The sequence below is a fragment of the Pleurodeles waltl genome, chromosome 2_1 (assembly GCF_031143425.1).
Source record: "Pleurodeles waltl isolate 20211129_DDA chromosome 2_1, aPleWal1.hap1.20221129, whole genome shotgun sequence".
Classification (NCBI taxonomy): domain Eukaryota; kingdom Metazoa; phylum Chordata; class Amphibia; order Caudata; family Salamandridae; genus Pleurodeles; species Pleurodeles waltl.
This window is the reverse complement of record NC_090438.1, coordinates 160,039,015-160,055,939: the sequence shown is the minus strand read 5'-3', so window position 1 is coordinate 160,055,939 and position 16,925 is coordinate 160,039,015. Positions and strand designations below refer to the sequence as shown.

Genomic DNA, 16,925 nt, shown 5'->3' with positions numbered 1-16,925 from the left:
TGAGCAAAGTTCTGAGATGCTTTTTAAAGAAGGTATAACAACCATTGCATGCTATGGAAAATGTTAACACCAACAACAACTAATGTCACACGCAGATGCGCATAGCCTAAAGCAAAGGGTGCATATTAGTAGAATCACCCCAAGGCTGAGAGGAAAGAAGACAATTATAGACAATGTAATGAGATTTTACACACTCCACGTGTCACAGAATGTAACACTTAAGGAAAAGAGTGAAATCTAGAGCAAAGGTGTGAAGTAAACAAAAAGGCTTGTGGGCCACTCATAGCCCTACAGAGAAAACATCCATTGCCAGACAATAAATACTCAGCGTAAAATAGTCAAAGGCAAGGATGGGCATGTTGACAACAATCATCTGCGTGTCCGTAGACATCATTCACACAATATCCGTAGAAGGACAATAATCCATTTATAAATAGTTCCTAGATGCTATTCCTCGGATAGTGGCTGAGGTAATTAATGAACAGTGGACATCTCTAACCACTATAACTTGCTGTACTGTGCATCTGCTTGATAAATGTACTCAGTGCTTAATTTGTAAATAAACAGGTGCCAGTGCTCAAAGCTCTCCTCTTAAACACGCGGCTGATGCAATTAAAAGTGCGAGCACATAATAGTGAGGCACCGTAATCCTGAAGCCACCTCGGGCCTCTTCAGTCCATTTACAGCCACTCCCTGCCTCTTCAGCTCACTCTGTCAGCTTCCAGTTTTTCCTTTTTCTGACGCTTTTTCGTTTTATTCTTCCTCCGTCTTTCCCACGTGTGTTTTGCGCGCAGTAAATGCTTGAGGCAGAAAACTAAGCGCCGGCCCTCAGAAATAAGTGTCGGTGCTCCGCACCGGAAACACCAAGCACAAATTAAGCACTGAATGTACTGTATTCAAGCTTTTAAGCAACATGCAGCAATGTAGAAAAAGTAAAGGGAGTCGATCAGAGAGTACACCAGCAGCAGAAAGAATAAGGCAGCAGGCAATCAGTCACCAGACAAAGTCAAACAACTGATCATGTAGCCTTCTGAGTCAAACAGAGACACAGTCACACAGGCTCATGTTTGAAATCTTTGCAGGCTATGATGAATATTCCTTTAGAGTAGTTTGTGGGCTCTTATCCTTGATCAGATACTTGCAAATGCCATGCTTGATGCATTTCCAATCTCAAGCAATGAGGACAATGCTGGCATGCGACCAGAGCAGGCTGCAAGGAAACTACACTGGCACCCAGTCACAGCTGTTCCTGAAACCCATGAATGTCTGCTAAGTGCACGACTATTGAGTTGTATTATTTGGCTTCTTTATCCCTCCTTGCATTCCAGATTGAATGATATAATAGCTGCACCAACACTGAGTTAAGGGGTAGAGTCACATCCCTTTTCTAATAGCTTGGTGACACACGCCTGGATAGTACATGTAGGCTTGCTATGCCCACTGTACTGAAGTAGTAGCCAATTAATATTCTACACTGCATCTTAAGGTGGAGGGATACATAGTAGAGCTATGCCACAGTGTTTAATATCTTGGGATCAAGTACTTGGAAAAACATGTCACCCAATTAGAAGTCTGCACTTCATATTAACGAGGAGTCATCACCGTAGAGAGTTCACAGCCATGACATGCAAAAATGGGCTATCAGCTGGGCAACAGATTTGAAGCACATGGACGGGTAAAGTGTACCCCAGAGTGTGCTCATGCCATGTTTTTTGCACTTGCAAGGTAGTACCACCCATTGATAGGTTTACTTTCTACCAATGAAGAACTGAAAAGTAAAGAATTCCAGGTTTGTGATATACGTTTAAGCCAGACAATGTAAATCAATTATTTTTGGACCATCTGCATTACTCGTTCCCCACCCCAAACACTGTAGCTATTATTTTTGGAATTATTTCACTAGGAATTATTGTGGCGTTTCTTAAGCTGCAAAACAGTCTGTGTAGGTACATCTTTCTTTTTGCCATTTCCACATTATTTTCTTTCACTTTGAATATCCGGTGTTTTTGACTTCCTCAGTAGCTGAAGGCCTATTATCCAATAAACAAAACTCAACCATCTGTGCTCTTTTTAAATGGCCAACCATATTTTATTCTACATTATAACTCACTCTTTGTAAGTGTACTCTGAGGATATATGAGATTCTGGGGATAAAGACATGTTTCCTGGCCTACGTAAAACACATAAAGTGATTTTGAAAGTGCATGTTTTCCGCTGGATTTATCTGATATTCACAATGTGTAAATAACACGTATTAAACCTTAATTTGGCAACCTTGGATAAGAAAGTGCTATCAAAACCAATTTTGCATTATGCACGTCATCTAGCCTGAAAAGCTTTTTACTGGATCAGGAATATAAACAATATTCTGCCTATGTTTGGCTGAGTGATCAACAAAAGGCAAATATATTTCAGCCTCTGTCTTATTATGCCTCGTTTGCTCCTCTGCTCAGCCAGATCCAACATACGCCAGTACAAAGAATGTGTCTGTGAACAGAAAAGCATTTTGCTGCTACATACTTTCAGTAGTGCTGGAACAATTTTCAGAGTGGGAGTGCTGTTATCAGTGTTTAGTCTATAAAGTCAAAGGGATTGTGAAAAATCCATGGATCATGCAAAAAACAAGTATAACAAATGAGTCATGTTCGTTATTCAATAGAGTGGTAAGGGTCTGGTGTGCAGCCAGTAGTTCATTTTGGAGAACACTGTTGCAAATATATCACTAAAGAAATGTGTAATTGCTCAGTATCATTTACAGACTGAACACTTTTCCATTGAAATGGCCACAAAAATTACTCAAACATGCAGCTTTATTGATATAAATCATACAAACAATAATGTGTGGCGATCAGGTTTCAGGCAGTAAGTATGGCATGATTTGATTTGATCCTGGAAGGCCGAGAATCCCAAAATTGATACAATACCCCACATCTTAGGGCCAAAGTGGAGCATCTTGAGAATGAGTATAGATCTGAGCTGCAATTCTCATTACATTTGCATTACATATTCTGTTTATTCAGGAGTCAATAATGAGTGTTGATTGGAGTTTTAAAAGCTTTATTTTACCATGAATGTTTAGTTTCACTTTATTATTCAAATAAATTGTACAGAACATTGCAAAAAGCATGTCCTAGAATCTCTCCCTATTCTATTGTTCTAAATCATTAAGGTAAAAACATTTTAGCCTATGAATAAAGAAAAGAACAATTCTAATAGCAGTCTACCCTGCAAAGCTATCAGTACTTAAAAAGAACACTGTAACAGACTTCTAAATAAAGAATAGTCTAGGCAGGAAACAAGTCTGTCTGTGTCAAGAGCTCAGATAGAGGGATGCTGGTTCTGAGAGTGAGTCTGCTAAAGTCTGCCCTCCTCTAACAGCTTCAGCCGACAGCTACTGTTCTTTTCCCTGGGAACACAATTACATATATAACAGAAAAAATACATTTTAGCAAAGTTGTTTCATTCAAGATATTAGACATTGTTAGAGGACAGTTCTGACCATCAGGTCTGCCCTGGTTTTTTGCTTTTTGACCACCTGGTTTTTGACCTTTAACTATGAGGGAGCCTCCTATGTGGGGACTCACGTACAGTAAACTCATAGTAAAATGAACTGCATGTGTTTACCGCCTGTGCCACCGTGCTAAGGAAAGGCTGCTGTGGAGCAGGAAGGGCAGGAGGCCCCGGGCGGGTAACATGTGATCATGTGTGCACAGGAATGTGCACCCATGTGAGGGCTGTGGGAGGAGGATTCCTGGTGTGCGCAGCCCAAGAACTGTGCTTAGGTAAACAGGAGGAACTATGCAAAGTGGGTGGTGACCTGGAGTAGGCCTCATGAGAGGGGTGTACACATGTGAGGGAGAGTTAGCGTGCTTGCTGTCTTTTCACTGTAGGGACACTTCGTTAAATGCCAATGTCAGTGTGCTTAATGTATTTGCATTGTGGGGATACTCCATTAAATGTCAATGGGAAAGGATGGCCTAGGGTGCAACTCCAGTTCAATGGGGTCCACCGAGACCAGAGTCACACCAAAGTACACTGTAACCTGTAAGAAAAGAATGATGCAGTAGGTTACAAGAGCATAGTTGTACAACTTATGGGTCATCCAGGGATGTCGTCTTTCTCTGACTCAGCTCAGGATAAGGGCCAATTACTGCTCTGTCCAGTTGCTTGAGCAGGGCCTTGCATCAATCAGCCAGCTGTCATTCCGTGCCAGGAGCAGGCTGGAGAGGCTCTGGGAGGAATGTCAGTGAGGAGGGGCTGAAACGTTCAGAGCACATGTGGCAACTAAATCCTGGATGATGCCATTTTGAGCTATCCGAGAATACTGTGCAGGAAGGAGGGGACGGGGGTAAGGAAGTGATGTGGCACATCAGGCTAGGCCAGAGGTGCAGACCTGCTGGACACTTCTGCCCCCACTTAAAAGCTCCTGCACAGAGGAGAGCTCTCTCTCTTGGCTGTGCTTCACTGCTGGACACTGGGACGTCATGGACAATTGAAAGGAAGAACCCCTTGACTGCCCCTGGGGCAGGGACTCTGCCCCTGAAGGACTTCAGGCCAGTGAGGCCCCGTGAAGCCTGGCCAGTTCGACTTGATGGGGGGGTGCAGTCGCGCTCCACCCCTGCCGCGGTGGGTAGGGACCTTGGAACCCATCCCGGACCCCCCTGCGGCCGAAGTAAATTCGGGGAGCGCCGTCGTGCTCCCCGTGAACATGGTGAAGAGGGGCCCCAGACCCAATCCCGGGGCCCCGTGAAGAAGGAGGAGTGGGGGGGGTGCCTTCGCTCACCCCTGCAAGATGGCCGCCGGCTGTGGAGGGGCCGGTGGCAAAGAAAAAGCCGGGGAGCACCATTGCGCCCCCGTGAAAATCACCAGAGGGACCTAGGACCCCATCCCGGGGCCCCATGAGGAAGGTGACGTCGGGGAGAGCCGTTGCGCTCCCCGTGGAGATGAAGAGGGGCCCCGGACCCCATCCCAGGGCCCCAAAGCTGTAGCAGAGGAAGGGGGAGTGCTGTTGCACTCCCCCAGGTAGCTCATCTGGCCGCAGCCCTGCACGCGTCTGCCCGCGGGAGCGGGCAGACACCACAGAAAAGGGCTGGCTCCTGTGGCAGCACACAGAGGTGCCGGCCATGCAGGGAGCTGGCAGGGGCGGCCAGTGGTGGGCTCCCTGTGCCGCCCTCCTATGAGGGAGCACTTACCTGGTGTGGGGTTGTCCGGGTGGGACCGGGCACCCCCTCGACAGAACACCAGCTTTGGCGGCACCGCGGCTCTCCCCGACTCAGCAGGAGAGCCGCTCATTTGGTCTGCAGCTGCCCCAACATGCTTTGCGGGGTACCAGCAGGGGGTTAGGCCCTAACTAGCATGTGGTGGCCCCAGGAAGATGGGACCACCACCAAGCCAGTGCCCATGGACAGGGGGAAGTTGCAGGAGCAGCGCAGCCTCCCCAAATGCAGTTTGTGTCCCCACCCTAGGTAGGGTGGTACAAAACAATGATAACCCCCAAGGGGTCTACTGCTAGTTAAAGCACAAGCTTATGTGGACTTTTGTTCTGGCTTGTGGGACTGTGCCTACTAGAGGTGTAGGTTGGTACAACCCAATGTTCTCAACTGTCAGTGATTGTTAATTAAGAGTAATTTGAAAGTAATCATAATGGTTAAATTGCTTAAATATGGTCCTACATGTTCCCTGTTGATGCTAATTTGAATAATGAGACTGACAGCCATCTTTTGGCAAGATAGATGTACTTAATTGCAGATGTAGGTGTGCTCAATCCACATTACTGTCAAATAATCAAACGTTGCAGGGGGACACCGGGGATTGTTTTGCCAGGTGGATTGTTGGATTATATCCTCCCTTGGAGGAGCGTGATAGATTGCACAATGTCATCCCAGAAGGATTCCATCACTTTGTGTATATTTGTAGATTGTTGAAGTATTGAGTAGTGTGTGTGTGAGTAATAAATGTACTTTTACTTTATCAAAAGAAAAAGCACAGACTGGACAATCATTTATTAAGAGTCATGCTTGTGTGCTCGTGAATGGGGATTACTAGCCCACACCACCTCCCTGAGCAAGCCTTGGACTGCTTTGCAACGCTACCCTATGAGAGTCAAGCGCTACAATGGGGTGTTTGGTTTCCAGTGGCGGTCACGTGCGGACCCATTACTTGTGCAGGCCACACAACTAATGACCCACCTTCCAACAGACATACAATCGGGCGCTCCAGTTTTCTTGGGAATGGAACACTGTCTATCAATGTGACTTTTTGAACAAAGGGCATCTTAAACATGCAACACGCTGTGTTTCTGTCAACATTACTCTGGATACATATGAATTATTTCTCATACTCCTTGCTCTCTGAAAAACAAGACACTTGCATGAATCTTAATTTCAATCTTATTTCGTTACTTCCATTTGCACGCATCTTTACACCATAAGTTTATTCGTAAAGAAGCAAGTTTCAGATTAGTTTAGCATGTTTGTGAATTCCAATGCAGGTCAGTCAGATAGAAGGAATAAAATAATATAGGTTTTTGTGTGATAGAAGGAAGTTTGTGTCACGCATAGGCCATGCAAAGGTTACAATAAAAACATGTCTGCTGAACTAAAGTATGTTAGAATTTGTCAGTGTTAGCAAATCAAGCAAGTCGAGCAAATGCGGGTTATCCAAAGTTTAGAAAGGAAAGTGCAAGTTTCAATGCAGCTTTTGGTTAGGCATAATTTTCAATCATATGCGTTATTTGATTAATGGGTTTCTATTTTCTAGTAAAATCTCTAGCAATCCGATTAAATAATTTTTTCCATCACACTTCTGAGCTGCTGATATATTCCAAAATATATGTAAAGTTCATGTGCAGGGATTTAAATTTTGTGTGTTAGAAATAGATGACATCCCACAGCCCTTCTTTTCACAATCCCTGCACCCCTGAAAGATTGCCACATAGATCACTTTACAAAATCATCTCACTTTATAGCCGGAGAAAGTAAATACCAATCTCCATGTTAAAAGAAAAAACAGCCATTTGCCAGAGGATATTGCCTGACATTCGATCTCTGTCTTTGAAGCACAAGAAATGTTGCCAGATGAAAACAATATTTAAAGGCAACTTTATTGCTCATTCAACCTCTGAACTCTGATATGATTATTTTGGGGTTGCTGCAGCACCTCCACGTCTAGTCTATGGATAAAGAGGAATCTGGAGGAACGTTGATACAATATATTTTGGAATGAACTAGCACCCGGTTTCCAGGATTCCCAATACAAAAAGTAGACTTTTTTTATTTTTATTAAGGTGCAGTACTGCAAATCATTTTTGGTTGTTTTATTTAGTGTGTTTGCCACTTTGTTGATCTTTTTATCATGAAGGTTGAGGCTACAGTGGAACCAACCAATAGTTATGTCAACCTTGTTCGGTTGTCTTGGTTACAGCTTCAAAGTTTTTTTCATTGAAGATCGCTGATTTCTAAGTGTCCCAAGGTAAAACTGTTTAATGGGATGAATCACCAATTTTTACTGGGCCATGATCACTTACATGTAAACTGGAAACTCAGTCTAGGAGTGAATTCATAGCACACAAACTGTCTCTTTGGCATTTGCATGAAATATTTTTTGTATTTGCTGTAATATTTGATCCCTACGTTGAGTTTTCTTTCATTTTTGTGGCTTTTCGTATCTTACTCAGTAGTACCATTATTTTTGTGAATAGCATAGCTTCTTGTGCCATACTAGCAAGCATGACCTAGGGATTTCTTGTAGAAACCAGCTTACCTGAGAGGCAAATTATTGGCTCTTTTGAGAATTTAGTCATAGATCACATCTAGACTTTGGTGTTTCTCTCCCCACATTCCAGCTTCACAATTGTATCGCTTGCAATCTATTATAACAAAGTCAACTTTTAATAAAGGAAAGAGAAACTTACAATAATAGAGACTGCAGCACAAACTGAGAAAAAAGTCATCTTGTAACTATGTTATGAGGGTGTATAGAAAGAACTACACTTGTGCTCTGCCCCCGTCTTTGCAGATGACATGAGGATTGAACTTTTGAGGGCTGCATCTTGAGAATGACAAGAGAAGGCTGCCATTTCAAGTGTGATCTGCTGCTAGCACTAGATTGTGGGTGTCCTTAGTCATGAAATGGAACAAAGCTTACATGTATCTGTTACTGGGAAAAGAAATGCACGTGAGATGGACGGATCACCAATACATGGCATATTGCAATCAGCAGAAAATTCTGATGTCCCTCCAAACATCTGTACAATTCAATAAAGTTTGCTTGCATGTCAACATCCCGTACAAACTCCGGAAGAATGCCACTGGCTACTTACTGAACTTTGAGAAGTATGTAAGCAAAAATACCACCTTAGCCTGTTTAATGGCCATGGCCCACAATCTCTCCTGTATCACTAACCAACCTGGACACACCAGTGTTTCACTCATTATGCCCATTATTGAAGTGTGGCTTCCTTTTTCAAGTGAAAAAACCTATTGATGCATCTTTGTATGGGAGTAACTGTTAGGTATGTGACATGTTCATTTTAATCACAGAAGTTGGTAGGCTGACAGAAAATGTGAGCAAAACATTTTCGCTTTGTTGTAAAAAGTTAACTTCTTTAAAGTTCACAGGCAAAACACTAGGTGAAAGTCTTCCATGAGAAATCAGTGTATGGAGCTCCTGATCATGGTTAAGATAATTCTGTTATAACACCCTTGTTTGTTTCACTTACAATTGATGTATGTACACGTGGTAGATAGGTGATTAGATGCTGTGTCCCAGTGATAATGCTTGAGAGACCAGTTCTTGGTTTGCAGCACAACGACTAATCCTTCAACAAAATAGTTGATTCTCCATGATGTTGTAACATGAACTGTACCTGAGACATGCACTGATGTTTTCATAGCCATCAGTGGTAGTATATTATTTAACCCCACAGATGGTGCACTGAGTGGCCAAAGCAAAACAGTCACATGGTTCAAAGCACAACCATTTTGCTAGTTATATGTTTTATATACCTACATGCAGGATTTTTGCAGATGAACATTGCTATGCATTTACACATAGGAAGAGTTGGACCTGGCCCTTTTTGCAGGGTCATCCCCAAATGTTTTGCCTCCTTCCTCCTATTTTTCCTGACCTGTTTTTGTTGGCTTTAGAACTCTGAGCGCTTTACCACCGCTAAACAGTTCTAAAGAGCATATGCTCTCTGTGTAAACTGTACTGTTGATTGGTTTATCCATGATTGGCACATTTGATTTACTGGTAAGTCCCTAGTAAAGTGCACTAGAGGTTCCCAGGGCCTGTAATTCAAATGCTACTAGTGGGCCTGCAGCACTGGTTGTGCCACCCACATAAGTAGCCCTATAATCATGCCCCAGACCTGCCACTGTTTCCTGAAGTCTCAGGATAAAAAAGACTTCACTCCTGCAACTGGACTCCTTGTGCGGCGAACATTTGGCGCACAGACTGCTAAAAAACGATAAACAGCCTGCACCGTGGTGAAAATTTCACTGCATGCCGAACTGGAACGATGCAGCCCGACATTTCAACCAGAAGATCGATGCAGCACCAGCGCAGCAACCAGAAATTCGACACACAGCCCACTGGATCAATGCACAGCCGCGCCGGAATGACGCAGCCCGACTTCCAGAGAGGAATTGACACAGTGCCTGCCATGCGGCAGAAAGTTCGACACAACGCCCATCGGATTGATGCAGCTCCTGTGACTTCGTCCTGCCAGCGCAGGAAATCCATGCATCGTCCCTGGGGCATCTGAAAACCCTGCAAACCGAAGAGGATCCATGACCAGGAGCCAGAAATAGATGCACAGCCGTCTCTGCGTGAAAACTAAACGACGCATCGCTGTGTGCGGCCAGAGAAATCTATGCACACCCCTTTGTTTCCACACATCTCCTCCTTTGCAGTTCTTTGCAGAGATTTTTCATGTGAACCAAGTACTTTGTGCTTGAAAGAGACTTTGTTTGCTTTTAAAAGACTTAAGACACTTTATATCACTTTTCAGTGATATCTCAACATTTACTTATTGCATTTTAATCGTTTTGACCTGCATTTATCCAGATAAATATATATTTTTCTAAACACTGTGTGGTGTATTTCTGTGGTGCTATATGGTGTTACTATATGGGTTATTGCAAAAATACTTTACACATTGCCTTCTGAGTTAAGCCTGACTGCTCAGTGCCAAGCTACCAGAGGGTGGGCACAGGATGATTTGGATTGTGTGTGACTTACCCTGACTAGAGTGAGGGCCCTTGCTTGGGCAGGGGGTAACCTGACTGCCAACCAAAGACCCCATTTCTAACATTGGTGATCAGCGGTGAGGATAGGACTTGTATTTGTGCAGTGAAACACAGTAGCTAAGTATTCACTACCTACCCACAGTTGAAGGTCAACTTGATTTTTCATCTTTTTTGCTTTTTGTTCTCTGATGTCCCCCTAGATACCAGAGAAAGATGAATGGTTCCTAGCTCAGGAGCGGTGGATGGAAAAGCTAGATGCAGACATTGAGAGAGCTGAGGCGGAGAGAGCCTTAGCCCAGAAAAAGAAAGGATTGCAGCTCAGGAGCTGAGATGTGAAGAGCTGAAACTGGAAGCTAGGAGGGCTGAGTCCAGTTCAGATGGTAGCAGCACAAATCTTGCATCCAGTACTGCTGAAGAAGTGCACATGCCCAGAGATGTGTTGCCCTACTTGAAGGAGGGAGTTGACACACACCAGGATGTTCAGGAGTATGAGGAAGCTTCCGTACTGCACAGGGTCCCTGAGGTGGATTGGGGAACTGGCACAGGGAGACATATTCCTACTGAGGGGAGGGACACTTTACTGGCTCTAGGTGAGAGTGACAGGGAGAAGGGTTTGCCCCAGGTATAAGTCCTGGTTATGGAGTGTGGAGACATCCCAGAAGAGTGTGGGTTGAATGTCAGGGACAGTCAGGTACTTTCTCACCAGTCTCAGAAGGGTGATGTGGGGTACTTTTTCAAGGCTGAGTCACTGGATGGTTGGGTGAAGGGTAGTTTGGTTAATTCATGTGAGGGGCTGAGTGACGTAATTGTGACGCATATGTCTAGTCCTTATTTTCCAGAGCTACACCAACACCAGGTGGAGTGTGAGTTCTCTGACCCCAGAGAGCTTACACTTTAGGCACACCTCTAGGGGAGTACCAGCGAGTCTGAAGAGGCATTTGGGAGTGCTCCTTTAGGAAGTTGTCTAGGTGTTTCCCAACCAGGTGAGTTGGGCAAGGATTGCAATGTCCCAGGTAGGTCTCAGTGTAGTGGAATGGGTGAGGGACCCCATGTCCAGTCTCAGAGGAGAAGGAATGGGGATGGGCTGAGGCCCAGGGTGCCCAAGATCCAGTCCCAGGTCCTGGAGGGTTCCACGAGGGAACACCAGGAGGAGAGCCTAGCCTCTACCGTAGGGCCATCTGTTGACAGAGACCCCACAGTGTCAGGAGAACTTGGGGGGTGGCTGTAGCCAGCATCCCACCAGTTCTGGTGTCTGGCAGTACCACTCCTAGTAAGGGGGTGCAGAAGTCCAGACAGAAGGTTGAGAGGGGGCAGCAGACCCCAGTGGAGGACCTGGAGGGTCAGGGGTCAGCTCTGAGAGTAGAGCCTCCTAAGTGAATGACCTAGGTGAGACCATTTCTGGTTTGGAGGGATACAGACTCTGCCAGATGGGCAGGCGTCAGGGGACCTGTGCCAACCAGACTCTTGTGTGGCCCTTGGGGACAGTGTGTCCTTTGTGGGGGTCGAGTGTGCCCCCCAGGAAGTCCTAGCGTGACAGGCAATGGTTCAGCCTCAGGGTAGTGACTCTGGGTTGGATGGCCAGGTTCATGGGTTAAACTCTGACCTGGTGGGGGGCTGGTGTGCCCCCAGGAAGTCCTGGTGTGCCAGGCAATGGTTCAACTGCAGGGTGGGGACTCTGGGTTGAAGGACCAGGTTCAGAGGGTAAACTCTGACTTGGTGGGGGTAGGTGTGCCCCCCAGGAAGTCCTGGGTTGCCAGGCAGTGATCCAGTCTGAGGGTACAGACCCTGGACTGGAGGATCAGGTGCAGGGGGTAAACCCTGCCCTGAAAGGGCGGGTGGTTTGCCCAATCACCCCCTCCCCCGGTGTGATTTCTAGGGGCACTGTCCCTGAGGGGGGGTGCAGAACCCTGGGAGTAAGGGGAGGGGAGGGAGAGACTAACCCCTGACCCTAGTTCAATCTAAGGGTACCGACCCTGGATTGGAAGACCATGTTCAGGGTGTCCCCCCTGACCTGGAGGAAGGGGCTACTGCTAACAGTGCCCCTACCATGTTGTCTTCTGGGGGGACTCCTAATTGGGGTTGCAGGACCCCAGAAGGGAGGGTGTGGGGAAGGAAGCCTCACCCCTAGCCCTAGTCCAACCTGAAGGTACAGATCCCAGGTTGGAAGACCAGTTGCAGGTTAACGCCTCTGCACTGGTGGTAGAATTGTGCAGGACTGCTTCTACAAGCACCCTGACAATTTTGGACTCTGGGGGTGCCGCTGCAGGAGGGTGGGTACAGAGCCCCAGAGGGGAGGACCAGGGACAGGCTGTCATCCCTGACCTGGTGAAAGGGAGAGTGGTCAAAGGGTGCCAAGCACTTGGGGCTACCGCCCCCCACTCTCCACAGTCACAGTGGTTAGTGAGCCTTGAGAGGCCTGGGGCCTAGCTGTCAGTGGCCACTGTGACTTGCTGTCCTGGTGGACAGAGTTGCCCCTGGGGGGGACAAGAGACACACCCCGGGGTTGGGTGGGCAACACCTCTGTGTTGGCCCTGGTGGTATTATCCAGCCCCTGGGATACATCTGTGAGCAAAGTAAGGTTAAGTGCTGCACAGATGGCATCCACAGGAGAGGAGACAGGTTACACATGGGTTAGCTTAGTGGGCCCTAAGAGTATGGACAGAGGGATCCAACTGGAATCAGGAAGGTGTAGAACTGGAACATGCCCCTGCTGTTGTGGACCTGGGTCCTTGTTCTATCGCATCAATCAGGGAAGTACATCAGGGTATTGATTGTTCTCCCCTGGCTTTAGGCTGGTGGGGGCTCATGTTGGTCCTGACCCTTTTTGCAGGGTCATCCCCAAATGGTTTGCCTCCTTACTCCTATTTTTCCTGACCTGTTTTTGTTGGCTTTAGAACTTTGAGCACTTTACCACTGCTAACCAGTGCAAAGGCGCATATGCTCTCTGTGTAAATTGTACTGTTGATTGGTTTATCCATGCTTGGCATATTTGATTTACTGGTAAGTCCCTAGCAAAGTGCACTAGAGGTGCCCAGGGCCTGTAAATAAAATGTTACTAGTGGGCCTGCAGCACTGGTTGTGCCACCCACAGACATAGCCCTGTACTCATGTCTCAGAGCTGCCATTGCAGTATCTGTGTGTGCAGTTTTAAACTGTAAATTCGACTTGGCAAGTGTCCCCACCTGCCAGGCCTAACCCTTCCCTTTTCCTACATATAAGACAACCCTAAGGTAGGCCCTAGGTAGCCCCATGGGCAGGGTGAAGTGTATGGTTAAGGTAGGACATATACTATTGTGTTTTATATGTCCTGACAGTGAAATACTGCCAAATTCGGTTTTCACTGTTGCAAGGCCTATCTCTCTCATAAGTTAACCTGGGGGCTGCCTTTAAACATGATTAAAGCATAGATTCCCTTTGGGAGCAGAGAGACATGTAGAGTGTGGGACCTCTGAAATCACAATTTAAAAATACATCTTTTAGTAAAGTTGTTTTTAAGATTGTGTATTTGAAAATGCCACATTTAGAAAGTGGGCATTTTCTAGCTTGAGCCATTTTTGTGACTCTGCCTGTTTGTGGATTTCCCTGTCTGGGTTAGTTTGATAGTTGGGCTGTTTGCACCTCCCTCTAGACAGTGACACAAAGGGGGCTGGGGTGTAGCCTACATATTCTGATGAGCCATCTGTGCTAGGAGGGAGGGGAGGAGTGGTCACTTGCACCTGGAAGGGCTGTGCCTGCCCTCACACAATGCAGTCTCCAACCCCCTGGTGTGTGTCTGAGGCCTTGCCTGGGCAAGGCAGGATTTCACAATCAAGTGAGACTTTCTTTTGAAGTAAGCCTACTTCAAAGGCCAAAATGGGTATAAGAAGAGGACCCAAAACCACAGACATCAGACACTTCTGGACAAGAATCCTGCAGGTGAAGAATCCCTGAACCAGACCCGCCAAGAGGAACTGCCTGGCTGCCCAAAGGACTCACTGGGATTGCTTTTCTGCGAAGGACTGCTGTCTTGCTGTTGCCCTGGTGCCTTGCTGCTCTCTAGCTGTGCTGAGAAGTGCTCTCCAGGGCTTGGATAGAGCTTGATTCCTGATCCCTGAAGTCTCAGGACCAAAAAGACTTCACTCCTGCAACTGGACTCCTTGTGCGGCTGCTAAAAATTGATGCACAGCCTGCATCGCAGTGAAAATTTCACCACATGCTGAACCGGAACAACGCAGCCCGACTCCACAATGAGAAGATCGATGCACTGCCAGCGTAGCAACAGGAAATTCGACACACGGCCCACTGGATCGACGCACAGCCGAGCCGGAATGATGCAGCCCATCATCAACAGCTCCTTCGAGACAGCCACCTTCGCGGAGAGCTGGAAACACGCCGATGTCAATGCCCTGTTGAAGAAACCTAAGGCGGACCCAGGTGACCCCAAAAACTACCGCCCAATCTCCCTCCTCCCCTTCCCAGCGAAGGTCATTGAGAAAATTGTGAACAGCCAACTATCCCGCTTCCTGGAAGACAGCAAAGCGCTCGATACCTCCCAATGCAGATTTCGCAAGAACCATACAGTAGCACTGAGACCGCACTCATTGCTGCTACAGATGACATCAGGACCATGTTCGACGAAGGCGAAACCGCAGCACTCATCCTCCTGGACCTCTCCGCAGCCTTCAACACCGTTTGTCACCACACCCTTCGAGCACGCCTCCATAACGCCAGGATCCGCGGCAAGGCCCTCGACTGGATCTCTTCATTCCTCTCCGGCAGAACCCAGAGAGTCCGCCTTCTGCCTTACCTGTCCGAATCTTCCTTAACCATCTGTGGCATCCCCCAGGGATCCTCCCTCAGACCAACACTTTTCAACGCTTACATGGCTCCTCTCGCCAACATCGCACGATCCCACCACATCAACATAGTATCCCACGCAGACAAGACCTTACAGCTGCAAGAAACAACCTCCACAATGGACTTCACGCCATCGCCAACTGGATGGAATCAAGCTGCTTCAAGTTAAACACAGACAAAACAGAGATCCTCATCTTCAGCAGCACCCCTCCACTTGGAACGACTCCTGGTGGCCTACCTCCCTAGGAGCCGCACCCACACCCACCACCCAAGTACGAAACCTGGGAATCATCTTGGACTCAGCACTCAGCATGACTCAGCAGGTCAACGCAGTCTCCTCTTCCTGCTACAATACCCTTCACATGCTCCGCAAGATTTTCAAGTGGATTCCCGTTGAAACCAGAAAGACAGTAACCCATGCCCTGGTCAGCAGCCGACTTGACTACGGAAACGCACTCTATGCAGGAACCACGGCCAAACTACAAACAAAAATGCAACGTATCCAAAACGCCTCCGCCCGACTCATCCTCGACGTCCCACGCCGCAACCACATCTCTGCCCACCTCAGAGACCTACACTGGCTACCCGTATCAAAGAGGATTACCTTCAAACTACTCACCCACGCACACAAAGCACTCCACAACACAGGTCCGGCCTACCTCAACGACAGACTCACCTTCCACACTCCTGTCCGCCAGCTCTGCTCCGCCAGCCTCGCCCTCGCCTCCGTCCCCCGCATTCGCCAGACCACCACCAGAGGCAGATCCTTCTCTCACCTCGCTGCCAAGACCTGGAACTCCCTTCCGCTCCCCCTTTGCCAGACCCAGGACCTCCTGACTTTCAGGAAACATCTCAAGACATGACTATTCGACCAATAGCTCACCCCCCCAGCGCCTTGAGATCCTGACGGGTGAGTAGCGCGCTTTATAAATTACGTGATTGATTGATTGACACAGCGCCTGCCGTGCGATAGAAAATTCGACACAACGCCCACCAGATAGACGCAGCTCCTGTGATTTCATCCTGCCAGCACAGGAAATCCACGCATCATCCCTGGGGCATCTAAAAACCCCGCAACCCGAAGAGGATCCACGACCAAGAGCCGGAAATCGAGGCACAGCCGTCCCTGCGTGAAAACTAAATGACGCATCGTTGTGTGCCGCCCAAGAAATTGCCGCACACCCCTTTGTTTCCATGCATCTCCTCCTCTGCCATTCTTTGTGGAGATTTTTCACGCGAACCAGGTACTTTGTGCCTGAAAGAGACTTTGTTTGCTTTTAAAAGACTTAAGACACTTTGGCCCTCATTCTGACCTTGGCGGGCGGCGGAGGCCGCCCGCCAAAGTCCCGCCGTCAGGTTACCGTTCCGCGGTCGAAAGACCGCGGCGGTAATTCTGACTTTCCCGCTGGGCTGGCGGGCGGTCGCCTTCAGACCGCCAGCCAGCCCAGCGGGAAAGAGGCTTCCACGATGAAGCCGGCTCGGAATCGAGCCGGCGGAGTGGAAGCTGTGCGACGGGTGCAGTTGCACCCGTCGCGTATTTCACTGTCTGCGCAGCAGACAGTGAAATACATGTAGGGGCCCTCTTACGGGGGCCCCTGCAATGCCCATGCCAGTGGCATGGGCACTGCAGGGGCCCCCAGGGGCCCCGCGACCCCCCCTACCGCCATCCGGATCTCGGCGGTCCGACCGCCGGGATCTGGATGGCGGTAGGGGGGGTCGGAATCCCCGCGGCGGTGCAGCAAGCTGCGCCGCCGCGGAGGATTCAATGGGGCCGCGGTACACTGGCGGGACCCCGCCAGTGGTGCCGGTCCGACCGCGGCTTTACCGCCGCGGTCGGAA

At 47.9% G+C, this 16,925-nt stretch overlaps 1 protein-coding gene across 2 annotated transcripts in view; it reads left to right on the top strand.

The window, feature by feature from the left end:
- SH2D1A (SH2 domain containing 1A) overlaps nucleotides 1–16,925 on the top strand; it is a 534,870-nt gene that overhangs the window by 202,612 nt on the left and 315,333 nt on the right. The window lies entirely within an intron of this gene.